The sequence below is a fragment of the Periplaneta americana genome, chromosome 10, assembly GCF_040183065.1.
Source record: "Periplaneta americana isolate PAMFEO1 chromosome 10, P.americana_PAMFEO1_priV1, whole genome shotgun sequence".
NCBI lineage: Eukaryota > Metazoa > Arthropoda > Insecta > Blattodea > Blattidae > Periplaneta > Periplaneta americana.
This window is the reverse complement of record NC_091126.1, coordinates 91,878,857-91,892,745: the sequence shown is the minus strand read 5'-3', so window position 1 is coordinate 91,892,745 and position 13,889 is coordinate 91,878,857. Positions and strand designations below refer to the sequence as shown.

General features: G+C 34.7%; 1 long non-coding RNA gene across 1 annotated transcript; it reads right to left on the bottom strand.

The window, feature by feature from the left end:
• Positions 1–8,346: 8,346 nt before the first annotated feature.
• Positions 8,347–13,489, bottom strand: LOC138707886 (uncharacterized). Its single transcript, XR_011334414.1, has 2 exons — positions 11,468–13,489; positions 8,347–11,094 (listed from the first exon to the last, which is right to left on the bottom strand). It is a non-coding gene; the product is annotated as an uncharacterized lncRNA (long non-coding RNA).
• Positions 13,490–13,889: the final 400 nt, after the last annotated feature.

Below are 13,889 nucleotides of genomic sequence, written 5' to 3'. Positions count from 1 at the left end.
AGGCAGTATGGAATTCGGCCGACATTACGTGACGCTCTTGGAAATGATTTTAATTGTGCAAATGCAGTTCTGAGATTTTTATCAAATACAGGTTTGGATAAGGTGATTTAGTTTTTTATTGATCCGTTTTACTCATCCTCCGGACCCTTTACATCTGGAGGTTACATTTGTTGTTTTATATTTGATTTTACATTGTTGACATTTCGGACTTTGTACATCCGAATATTTTATAAAATTTTATGGTTTTAAAATATGATTGACAAGTTATCCTCGGTGGCCTTAGTTTTATTGTTTTATTTGTTCGTCTTGAATACCACCTAGTGTGGTAGAATTGCTCACTTTTATGATTCTGTAGAAATCACCTTATGTATACTGCATTTGTGTGCCTCGTTTTATCGTGACAACGCTTTTTAGTTCTTTTAGCACTCTGATTATTATATTATTTATGTATTTGTTACATTAAGAATTTTAGATAAGGGCGCAAATAGCCATAGTAGCTGACGCGCCCTTCTTAAACCCTACTACTACTACTACTGCTGCTGCTGCTGCTGCTGCTGCTACTGCATTGCTAAATAGATTTTCACAGATTCTGCTATGCTTATACCTATAGGTCTAACTGTGGCAATGACATAAGATGCTTCAAAAGACAGTGTTCTATGAGCTTTGGCTATTTTGATATGTATTATTCTGTGTACTCTTTGTAGTTTATTTAGACTCTTCTGTTTTTGCAGAGCTTCACTCCAAACTGAGCACCCATATGTCAACATCGGTATTATTGGTCCTTTATAGATAATTTGCAAAGCACAATGTCCTAAACCCCATTGCAGTTTTGCTGTTCTACTCAGCATATTTACGACCTGAGTTATTTTTTCTGTTATTTTATCAATATGTTTTCCAAAGTTGAATTTTGTGTCGAAATAAATTCCAAAATACTTTAAAATTCTGTAACTTGTTCAAGTGTCTTGTGATTTAGATATATTCTAGTCTTCTCAGAGTGATCTTTCCTCTTTTTTGATATTACTAAGACTTTCGACTTGCTATCGTTGAATTCAACTTCGTTTTGATGAGCCCAATTTTGAATTTTGTAAATATTTGAATTAGCATAATTTTCAGATTCTATGCATGTAGCTCCTTTGGTCAAGATTACAAGATCATCTGAAAATGCGACGATGTGGGAATGTTTTGATAAGTTTAGGGTAAACAAGGAATTGTACATTATGTTCCAAAAACCTGGCCCACAGCAAGATCCCTGTGGGCACCTCTTGTTTACTTGCTTTACAACTTTGTATTTGTCTGCAATGTGGCATATCTGTCACTGAAATAACTTTGTGTCAGGTTATATAGATTTTTAGGACATTTCAGTTCTTTCAGATTTTTTAGAATACTTGGCCACCAGGCTGCATCAAATGCACCTCTTACATCTAGACTGACCATAGTTACACAGTTCTTTTCTCTTATACTTTGTAAAACAAACTTTTTAACATCCATAGCATCATCTACTGTTCCTTTTTGTGGAGTAAATCCATATTGATTAGGATTCATCAAGGAATGTGAATAAATTTTATGTAGTATTCTATCAATTAAAAAGCTTTTCGAGTACTTTCCCTGCTACATTAATTAGGCTTATAGATCTATACTTAGAAACTTCTCTGCTTTGATCTTTACCTGGTTTGGTTATAGGTATTAGTAGAGATTTTTTCCAGATCTTTGGAAAGTATCCCTTCACTAAGCATTCGTTATAAGTGTTTGTTATAAAGGAAGGAAAAAATTCGAAGACCCGCAAAAGAATCTAGCTGCTAATCCCGTCCTCGCCAGGGGCTTTCTTTGGATTAAAGTTTTTGATGATAGTAAATATCTCCTCTCCAGTAAAGATTCTGTCGTCATTCTCTTCAGAAGGTTCTACAGTTTGTCTCCTTATTTCTCTTTGATGATCGCTGTCACTATTTTTGCTGTCATCAGGAACAAAATAGTCCAACATATGAGCCCCTTAGATCCAAAGTGGTGTAAGTCACACTTACATAGAGATATGAGGGCTTAAAGTTTAACAGCTGTAATCAATTCATTTTGTACAAGAATTTTTTATTCTTAAATAAACTTGTTGAAAAAGGGCTAACTTAAATTTCTATTTAGTTCCAGGGAAAAAAATAACATTTTCAGATAGTAAATTTTTTTTTTTTTCACAGCCATGTGAATTACACCACCTTTCCTGAAATGGTTTAAGGGTAGTATGTTTTAGCAAAGAACGAATAGAAAGAAAACTTTTAATACAGAAAAGTCAATTTTTATTTTTTACAAGAATTATAGCAATAGTTTACTAATGTCTAAGAATGGCTAATCTTTGATCAACAAATTTTCACAATAAACAGTCCTAAAGGTTGACATCAGGGGTTATCGGGATCCATTTTGCCATCTTCCAGCGGGCCAATATCTCTGATGTTGGATGACGTTTGAAGACTGAAAAAATCCATGGCTTACAGGAGGGATGAAGGGGAGTAGATCAAGCATGTCTTTTTTCTTTGCCGGTGTCACTGGCCGGGGTCCAGCGTAAAGGCGATCAAGAATGATATTAGACAGGTTCACTACTCTACGGCCACGTCTCGCTGTTGGTGTTATGTCCAACTTAGAAATAGGCATGTCATCCATCAGAGTTTCTTTATAGAAAATGGTGAAAGGGTCAGCTTTTGTGTATCTTAACCATTGAATCTTAAGCCAGTTCACAGGATTTTTTTCTTCATTAGTTTTTCTTCTAGTGATTTGTTTTTCCAGGTTTTTCTGTTGACAAGAAGTCTTCTGTTATTAATGACAAATGGAAAGGATTTTTCTTCCTAGATTCAAGAATTATTTTTTGCCGGTCTTCGGGGCCATAAATAATATTATGTTTCCCTTTGCTATAATTTTCAATGCTAGCAAAATCGGTGTCATTTGGCAGGTATGAGTGCCCACTCATCATAAATTTTTGGTCAATAACAGTGACCCTGCCAGCGGCTTCTGTCTGCAAAAACCTTAATAAAAGTAGGGCCATCTTAATATTTCTATTTTGGCCTGAGCATGTGTCACTATACATGACCACATGTTCTGCTGTCTGTGCTCTGCATGTAATGTGTTTTATAACACATGCTCCAATTTCTTGAGCACCTCGTGAGCCTTCAATTTCGTTCCAGACATACATGAATCCTTGCTGTGTAGAGAGCTCATGGCAACCAAGGTTGTATAAGTAGTAATTACGTTTATAATATGCTACTTGGCAGGTCAGTTTTGGAAATGGTAGTGACTTCTCAAGGTCAAATGAAAAAGCATAGTAAGTCTTATCTGCTTTAGCTTTTTCTGTGTCATTTTTCATTGAATCCCTAGCTTTTTCTGCTTTTTTGAGATGTATATTATGTTGAACTTCAAGGGCTTTTTTTTCTTCTTCATCAGCGATAACACTCATTTCCATTTTGTACATGTCACATTTGACGCATGTATCTTTGTGTGGAGCCTTAAAGTGCAAATTAAATTCAGAATTAAATGTCTTTCGGTAAATGTTTTCCTTAACAGGAATTTTACCTAGATCTGCACAAAAATCTGTGCACAAATTGTACATTAAACGAATATTTAGATGTTCATCCAAATATTTTCTATTAGGATTATGAGCCCTCGTGTAGTGGGACTCATAGGCTGGGAAACTGGTAATGTGCTGCCGCACCAAATCCAAGTCCTCTGGAGCAGTTTTGTTTGTAGGTATACGTTTACCCCTTTTGTCAGTACCAGGTGATTGACCAGTTTTTACTACCTTGAGAGCTCTGGTAACTCTACCATCAGAAACTTCGTACGTTTCAAGGAAATATTTTTTGCATACTTGTATGTTTGTCCCATTAGTGAGAATCAGATTAAAACAATTTGTACTAGTTTTTGGAGGTCTAATGCCATTGCCTCTAGGGCGATGACGCTCTGGTTCTTTTTGTTGTATTAAGCCACACAAAAATGCATTTTGTGCTGAAAATGATCCAATTTTCCAAAAGTTTTCAAAAGCATTTTGGCGGCACTCTACAGGGACCTTTTCAAGACACTTTTTATTGCAGTTGCAGTCCTTGTTTTGAAAAGATTTAGCTGGAATTTGCCTACCTTTTGCAGTCTTGTACGATTCACCTGTATTCCTTTTTCGTTTTCTCTCCTCTTTTTTGCTAAGATGCTTTTTTCTCTTGCGAGTCCTGATTTTTGCTGGACTTCCAACCTCTTCCACCCTTGTTTCATCTTTTCCTTTATCCGCTCCAAGTTCCCCAGCATCAGCTCTAAGTTCCCCTTCATCTGCTGAATCTACTTCTTCTTGATAATCATCTGAAACGAAACAGGATCATTAGGCTATCAAAAATAAAATAAACATAGGTGTACTCATACCAAGAAAGTGTGCAGTAATGTAAAAGTTACAAAAAAAGTCATAGTTTGAAGAATTAGAATTTACTTATTTAATAAACATGACTGAAAAGTCAATGTGATTCAGCAATATTAAAATATCAATTAGGCCTACTTTACAGGAAATTAATACCTAGCCTCAATACAAAGTTCAATTCTTTCTCTAACTTAACCTCAAAGTAGATTCTTATAAAACTTACTATGTTTGTTGCAATTTAAGTTTATCCTTCAAACCAACACTATATTATATTAATTCTTACGAACATCAGTAAAATATTCTAACATTGCAGAAACTGTTTTTCAAAACATCAGTGTAATAGATATAGGTTAGACTACTTACCTGATTCTTCTAATTCAGATGGAACATAATCATCACTTGAGGCATTATAGCTCAAAATGCTAGGCTCACAGCAACTGTCTTCTTCAACTTCAGACTCCATTTTATAATTTACAGCAACCAAACTGATAAAAACTTATTCAGATAGTATAACCTCACAACAACAACCTGTTGCTAATAAGTTACAGCTGATCAGTTTACTGGCAAAGTGGTGTAAGTCCACAGCTGTTTTGATTCAGTAACTGGAAAACAACAGCGATTAAGGGAAACCTGGTGTAAGTCCCAGTTACACCACTTTGGCTTGGAACAGAATAATGATTCTCTTGAGTGCTTAAACTTGTGCTGCACTCTATGAGAACTTACAAGTAAGCTAGGATTTGCTCCACTATTCCAGAAAATAGATTTTAATATGAAGAATCCATTTCTGGACTTAACTCAAAAATAAAAAAAAAATGGACTTACACCACTTTGGATCTAAGGGGCTCATATATCCTAGTGTGCTTTCCATGTCTTCAGTATATGTGCCATTGGTTTTTTGTATTGTTGAGAGTATGCATTGAGTTCGTATTTTTCCAGCTGATATTTTATATGCTGGGTTCCACGGATTTGAACTTGTTGTAGAGCAGAATTGTTTCCATGACTTTGTTTTCTCGTGTTGTATATGTGATTGATATCGTCGTTTCTCTTCTATATACTGTGTTTTCCTTTGAAGTCTTAAATTTTCGTCATTTTGCGTTCTCTGATAGCGTCTTCTCATAGAATTTACTTTTTTGCGGTGTACTGTTAGATGGTCATTCCACCATGGCACGGACCTGCCTATTTTTTTTTTTTCCTCCTAAAGAGGGGCAGATATGGCGTGGTTCACCGTATCTGCACTATCTGCAAGGCGGATGTCTTACTTTCAGCCTACGTCGAAGTTGGTCCGACAACTTTTCTTTGCACTTTATGGCAAAATACACTCTTGCATCTACATCAAGTGCGGATGCAATCATGTGTTTGCATCTGTGCTTAGATGGAAATGCACATAGGACTAAGTGGTCAGCGTAATCACTATGGGCCCTATTCATAGACATTCTTAGAGCGGGCTAAATTGCTACTTCCGGTGGATGGTCAGCGAACTAACGTTTTTCGTATTCATAAACCAGTGTTAGCGATAGTACGCGTGCTAAGCAGGGTTTGGCCGGCTAAATTTTAACCTCCGCCAGTAGGGTAGTTTAAAGGTAGGCTAAAGGCCCATTCACAATGAAAATTAAACATAACCATAACATAAACACAGAAGTTTGCGCCCAGGGTACCAAATGAGATCATTCACAATGATTCACATAAACATTGACATAAACATTACCGTAAGACGTTAACATGAAAGTTTGCAAACTCCAAACTTTCATGCTTATGCTTACGTGATTTGCAAACAGAACACAATCGTGGAGCGTTGAAGTATACGACAGAATATGAGGAAATGGCTTCGTTGTTATGTTTCCATGGTTACCAAGTATGTTTGCTGTTATGTTTATGTTCCCATCGTGAATGATGGTATGACTTCTTGATTTTACCGTAACGTTTATATTCTTAAGTTAACGCTTATAAGGCCACCAGCGTGGCTCAGTCGGTTAAGGCGCTTGCCTGCCGGTCTGAAGTTGCGTTCGGGCGTGGGTTCGATCCCCGCTTGGGCTGATTACCTGGTTGGGTTTTTCCGAGGTTTTCCCCATCCGTAATGTGAATGCAAAGTAATCTATGGCGAATCCTCGGCCTCATCTCGCCAAATATCATCTCACTATCACCAATCTCATTGACGCTGAATAACCTAGTAGTTGATACAGCGTCGTTAAATAACCAACTAAAATAAAAAATAACGCTTATATTATGTTTAATTTTCATTGTGGATGAGCCTTAAGACTGCAACATGGCTCGCTATGAAGTTTATAACGTGGCTTTTCTTCGTCGAATTCGTGAAATGAGACGAAGGAGGAAAATATACCTCACAAAATTGATGTATTTACAACGTCTCACGATGTTAATTTTAGAAACTTACCTGATTCACTACGGAAAATGCGAGATTGATAGTGTTGCTGCTTCCTAACCTATATGAAAACGATGTTTACAGTTAACAATTTCAATTGAGACGCAATTTCTAATTGCAATCCGTTATTACGCTAGATGTAGTGATAAAAAATTTAATATCGGAAGGTTTTTCTCAATATTTCCCTCATTACGCATTTTTTTAGCGTACTGTTTTGTCTGAGTTTTGTAATTGTTCTGATATAATTGGGCCTACATATTATGTCATAGTGAAAATTTAATATCGGAAGGTTCTCCTCAATATTTTCCTTTTATTAAGCATTTTTTTAGCCTACTGTTTTCTCTGAGTTTTGTAATTGTTCTGATATAATTAGGCCTATACATTATGTCGTGATGAAAATTTAATATCGGAAGGTTCTCCTCAAAATTTTGCTTTTACTAAGCTTTTTTTTTAGCCTACTGTTTCTCTGAGTTTTATAATTCTTGTGATATAATTAGGCCTATACATTATATCGTGACGAAAATATCAGAAGGTTCTCCTCAATATTTTCCTTTTATTAAGTATTTTAAAAATTGTTTTGCAATTGTTCTGATATAATTTAGGCCTATGAATTATGTCATGATGAAAATGTAATATCAGAAAGTTCTCCTAAATATTTTTCTCTTATTAAGTACATATTATTAGCGTACTGATTTTTCTAAATTCTACAATTTTTCTGATTTAATTAGGCCAATACATTTTGTTTTGGTGAAAAGTTAATATCGGAAAGTTTTCTTCAATATTTTCCTCTTATTAAGCATTTTTTAGTGTACTGATTTTTCTAAGTTTTATAATTGTTCTGGTATAATTAGGCCTATGCATTTTACTGAAAATATTTTTACCTTATCGATTTCTCTAAATTTTATAATAGACTCATCATTTAAAACTTTGCTCTTAATAAGCAATTTTTTTTACACTTGCTTTTGTTACATTCTATAACTTTACTGGTATTATCACTCACCACTTCTGATCAGCTGAAGAACTCACTAAATAGTCACCATTTACACAACACATATTTTATGTATTACACAATCGCATGAAAACTGTACATGTGTAATTAAGAACTGAACACGATTTAAAAATACATTTGATCTGGAAATTAACTACACGGGGCAGTTTTCTCAGATAACAATAAACCATATTGAATATAATGTAGAACTTTGCATTTCCAATGGGTATGAATGACTGACTGAGCTACGAATGCTTTATCAAAAAAAAAAAAAAAAAAAACTAAATCAGAGCAGAGCCCAGAGACATGATGAAGACATAGAATCATGAACCACACAACATATTGCTTTCTTCAAACAACAATAACTAAGTATTTTAAAAGGACAGGTTTACATCAGCCCCATGTGGTCGCTAGTTTTACATTCTTGGTTTGAAGAAAATTTGAAAAGAACTAATCATTTACTATATATAAATTTATATTTTTTTAGATTATTGGCATACATACCCATAAAATGCTGGGAGAGAACTTTCACAAGTATACATCAACAGAAAGGGATAGTGTTCTTTAAATATTTGGGTATTGTAAATGAAATTATAACTCATATATGGATGTAGGTTAAAACTTTGCTTAATAATTTTATTCTCATTTTGTAATATACAACACAACATCATTATTTCAAAGTACAATGTACATTCAGAGGATAAAGAGAGAAAAGTCGAACAAACTACATCAGTACATGAATGAGCAAACATCATTACAAAAGGAACGAAATCGTATGAATATATATACATTAACAATATTAAGGGAATAAGTATAGGTCCTGATATTCCTCCTCGTTCCTATGTTAATACATATCATACCACATTCATCTCTGGTTATAAGTGATGCAAATTACCAAAATGTAGTTGAGTGTCATGCAAAAGGAAGGGTTACTAGTAAAATTATCACAAGAAATGAATAAAACGTTAGAAGATTTTATCCCTGTGTTGTAAAGAAAATTTAATGACTCAAAACCCAGTGAAATCCTGCTACCAGATATTTACCCTAAGACACAACCCACCACAAATCCAAATACCATTATATAAAACACCTATCAACCAACCAACCAACGAGCCAAAATACTTAGGAATTTATCTTGGTCAGAAATTAACTTACAAAACTCATGTAAACAAAACCTGAGCATCAGCACAAAACAGATTAATGTTCATGCAAAGACTTGTTTCTACAGATCAACACTAAATACAACATACAAATAAATCTTATGTGAAACCAATTCTACATTATGCTCTGAAATTTTAATTACAGCACCACAAAATTATATAAATAATTTATAAAAAGTCAAAAACCAAGATCTAAGAATAATCACATGGGTATGTTAAAACTTTTCCAAGATAAGAATGCAAACTCTTACAAACAATAGGCCAATACAATGTGATATTAAAAACAAAGGAGAATAACATTGCATAAAAAATTATTGGAACAGTTACTTAAACTAAAACTGCAATCTAAAGAATCAGGAAGGATATATAACATACAGAAAGTTTCCTAAAACTTAAAGAAAAATATAGTCTACCACAGTTGGCAGAAAAGCTTGTATCCCCCCCATATTCACTGGAATCTGATCATTGAAACTATTCTCTATTTAATCTAATAGAAGAAATTAGTGATAAAATTCAAGTCAAGAAGTAATGAAAAAAATTGCTGTAAAAAAAATTTAAAAAAATCTACACATGGTACTCAGAACAGAATTGGCTTCAGTTTATACAGAAGGGTCGTTAGTGAAAATAATCTGTAAACTCTTCTTTCATATTTCTCTTGGAAAGCTAATCATACACAATGATGCTGATTTACAGGCAATACTTACATCTCTATAACAATTACTTTTCCATATATGTTCTATTCACAGACTGTATCTCTGCTATAGTTGCTCTAACACACAATCAGTCATTCCAAGACAAGAGAATAATAGAAATCTAATACCACTTCAGAATATTAAAGAATCTGAACAAAAATGTTGCTTTAGAATGAATTCCAGCATACTTTGCTGTGATCTACAGGATAAGGAGAAAGTTGATATTTTGACAAAAAAAGGAAAGCTAATCCAACAACAGTCATCCACAGTGACCTAGGGGTAAAGCGCTTTCCTCTAGACACAAGGGTTACGGGTACAAGCCCGGCTGGGGTCGATGGCTTTTTCAGGATGCAAAAATCCGGAGTGCAAGTCCTCCAGGAGAGACTTTAAGACATGTGTCCCATATAGGAGTTTTCCAGCACATTAAAGACTCTCAAGCCTAAATTAAAGACTCAGAACTAAATTTCTCTTCTAGTAATGTCTTAACCCAGATAAGACTGACGTCCTATATATAGGATCCAAACGTTTTATTTTTTTAACATTGCTGTGTAAGATTTTCATAGTCCACAATCATGATACCATAATCCTTATGTGTTATAAATTGTCTCCAATTTTTTTTTTCTTATATTTAGTCTGTCATAGTCATTGTTATTAACATATTTGTGTGAAACGTCCGGTGTCCTATATATAGGACGTCAGTCTTATCTGGGTTAATTGCATAGTTACAGGCATTTGAGGCACTTGTTCCTCTACTCCTGCCAGCAAATAAGTGTAACTAAATTCCTTTAGGTAGGTACTTAAACCTAGAGAACTACAGGTTCGGTGAATGATGAATCCAGCAAAAAAAAAAAAATAAATAAATAAATAAGTAGCCTGTCTTACAAATCAGCAAAACTCTTAACCGACATTAAAATAATAAAAATTAACACACACATATCTACAGAATTCACTAAACAACAATGTAAAAATAAAAAGTTGAAAACACTACTAGAGCCCAACATACAGTAATACTAATAGTCCTCAATCTGATGCAGTTGCCTCACTCAGCTTAGAAACTGGCCACACCTGTCCAGCTGCATATCTCCATCAATAAACTTGTTACACTCATCACACTGTAGCATGCAACAACACAAATATAATAATGAACAAGGAATACTTACTACTCTACACCAAACTCCAGAAAATGATTGGGACAGAAGAATTCCAAGTTCTTATATACTGCTGGGAAGCTCGCAAGGAAATGAAGTAGACAAGAATCTCAGAACATTTCACTACTATTGCTACCATTACCATCACCACCATTACCACTACTACTACATTTCTAGTTTTTTTCATTTGCCCCAAATAATTTTTAACTTTGCCTTTAATAATATTCTATTTCTAATAACCATTTTGTTTTCTGTAATTGATGGAACTCCTAATCACGTTTCATTTTTGGGCTTCGTGCTTAGAAGGAACACCTCTCCTTCATACTCTGTCATTCTCGATGACCTTGTAGCAGAATCCTATGGAAAGACAAAAAGAAAATGTTAATCCTTTGCATACTATTGTACACGAAAGACACTACTTCTTATCAAACTGTGAATTATTTTTAATTGCCTAAGTTTGAAAGTTTATCACATTGTTTGAAATTATCCATTGATCCAAACATGCAAAAAATTTAATTTTTTAAGTTACATTATGTGGACTGTCTGCAAAATGTACTATGGTTCAAATGTATCCCACTTGATATTCCAGAACTGAAAAGACTACAGTGGACTACAGTGAACTTTATGTTGTCAGTAAACAGCTGGATATATTAAGAAGATTGATTGATAATATAATAATCATAAATAGGCCTAGCAATATTCTTACATATGAATGAGATCTTAAACTTACCTGTTATTGATTACCGTACTGTAGAGACTGTTAACGCCCATTCACCTGGGAGTGTAGAGGCAGGATTTATTGTAGACATACGTGGGATTGATGATGATGGTGCAATACTGACATCCTGAAATAAACATGTATCAATATTAAATGAAAACGTAAACATAACACTTATTGCATTATATAGACCCTACATCAGATTGCAGCTTTGAGATGTGGAACAAGTAAATTAAACAGATAGCCAAAATATGTTAATTAATACACAGTAAGTATTTAAAACATAAACTGTATATCATTTTGTAGAAATGAAGATAAAGAAATTTTGTTAATTCTGTTCTGAACTTTTCCTCTTGATCCATCTTTAAGATAATTAGACAATGCATCGAAGGCTGTGATACATAACTGGTGAACTTTTTATAACAGTTGAGACTAAGAGAGGTTAAATGGAAATCTAATTTGTGTCTTGTATTATATTATGTACACAGTAGAGACCAGAAAATCACACAAGACTCACACCCGTACCCAGTTGCCATCAGGCTTGGGTTCCGGTGACGCTACAAAGCAAGTTAACTTTTAGCCTGAACCCATTGAGCCCAGGTTTTATAGGTTCAGTCCAGGCGAGACCCAAGAAAGCCTGCCTGTTTGCTCGTATTATAAGGTAGAGTGACTTGCATTCACGGAAGCCAGTCTGCGCTGGTTAAGATGAAACAGTACTAGTTTGAAATCTAAGTTCATTGGCTATTTAGTCACTTCAAAAAACCTTTATCTTATGGTCCAAAACGGTAGATATTTCTTGATTAAAGAAACACAGTTTTACGATTTATTGCACTACAGAATTCATAAAGTAATAAGACAATATTATACATTTCATATTCCTGCAAAGTGCATCTGACTCAACAAAATAGTAACATTTGGTAACTTGTGACTGGTTGAGAAGGGAAGGGAAGAGAGGAGAGGAGAGGAGTGGAAAGGAGGGGAGAGGAAAATATTTCATTTTAACTTTTTCCTTTCAACAATTAAAAACCTCATGTATACCTGTAAAATGTATAAAAGTTTTTCGTTCTACAGAATATTGATTTGCTATTTAACTTCTGAGGGACACATTTCTTTTTATTTATGAAGCTGAAAGTTTGAATGGTTTGAATTAAATTTATATTACTGCGATGAAAGGGAAAGTAAAAGTAATTTATAATAACTGTTGGCATTTAATGGATATGATGTTGACGAGAGGAGAGGAGAGGAGAGACGAGAGAGAAATATGTTGAAAAGATATTGGTAACAATTATTATGAATATCAACAACTATTATAGAAAAATATTTCATTTTAACTTTTTCCTTATCAACAATTAAAAGCTTCATGAATACCTGTAAACTGTATAAAAGTTTTTCGTTCTTCAGAATATTGATTTGCTATTTAAATTCTGAGGGACAGATTTCTTTTTATTTATGAAGCTGAAAGTTTGAATGGTTTGCATTTAATTTATATTACTACGATGAAAAGGAAAGTGCAAGTAATTTATAATAACTGTTGGCATTTAATGAATATTATGTTGACGAGATACAGTTTTCTTTGTCTTTATTAACGATACGTTTCAGAAGACAACAAATTAAGTTTTCAGTAGTTTATCTATATCTATAGGCTTCTTGTCAGGTTTGAATGACTTGGTTCATATTTATCATGCATCTGAAAGCAGCAGTCTGCTGCAGGTCGGCGGAACCCAACAAGCCTTTCGGGTCACTCTTAGGACTGTTTGGGAGTCACGTGCAACCACACTGCCTGCCTGCTTGAGAGGGAAGGTTGCAGGCGGGCGAACGATACGAAGCGTAAGCCCACTCACGGATGTAAACAGTCATGGGCAAGCCTGATCGACAGTTTGCCGGCCTCTAGTACACAGTGTATTTAATAAATCATATTATATTATTGATGTTTTGATTTCTGACATGAAACATCATGTAGGCTACTCAAAGAAAGATGAAAGAGTAATGGAACAGAGAAAAATTCTCTCCGGCGCCGGGATTTGAACCTGGGTTTTCAGCTTTACGTGCTGATGCTTTATCCACTAAGCCACACCAGATACCACCCCGGTGTCGGACAGAATCGTCTCAGTTTAAGTTCCAACTCTTGGGTTCCCTGAGATGATTCTGTCTGACGCCGGGGTGGGTATCCAGCGTGGCTTAGTGGATAAAGCATCAGCACGTAGAGCTGAAAACCCGGGTTCAAATCCCGGCGCCGGAGAGAATTTTTCTCCGTTCCATTACTCTTTCATCGTATGATGATGCAGAATATCTGCATGGAAATATCTTATGTACACTTAGTGGCAAAAAGAATGGGCCGGCCGACAATTTCTAAGTTCCAGAGACATACATTGCGCATGCTCGTCTTGTCAACGCCATAGTTCACTAGGTAACACATAATTAAACCATTTAAATT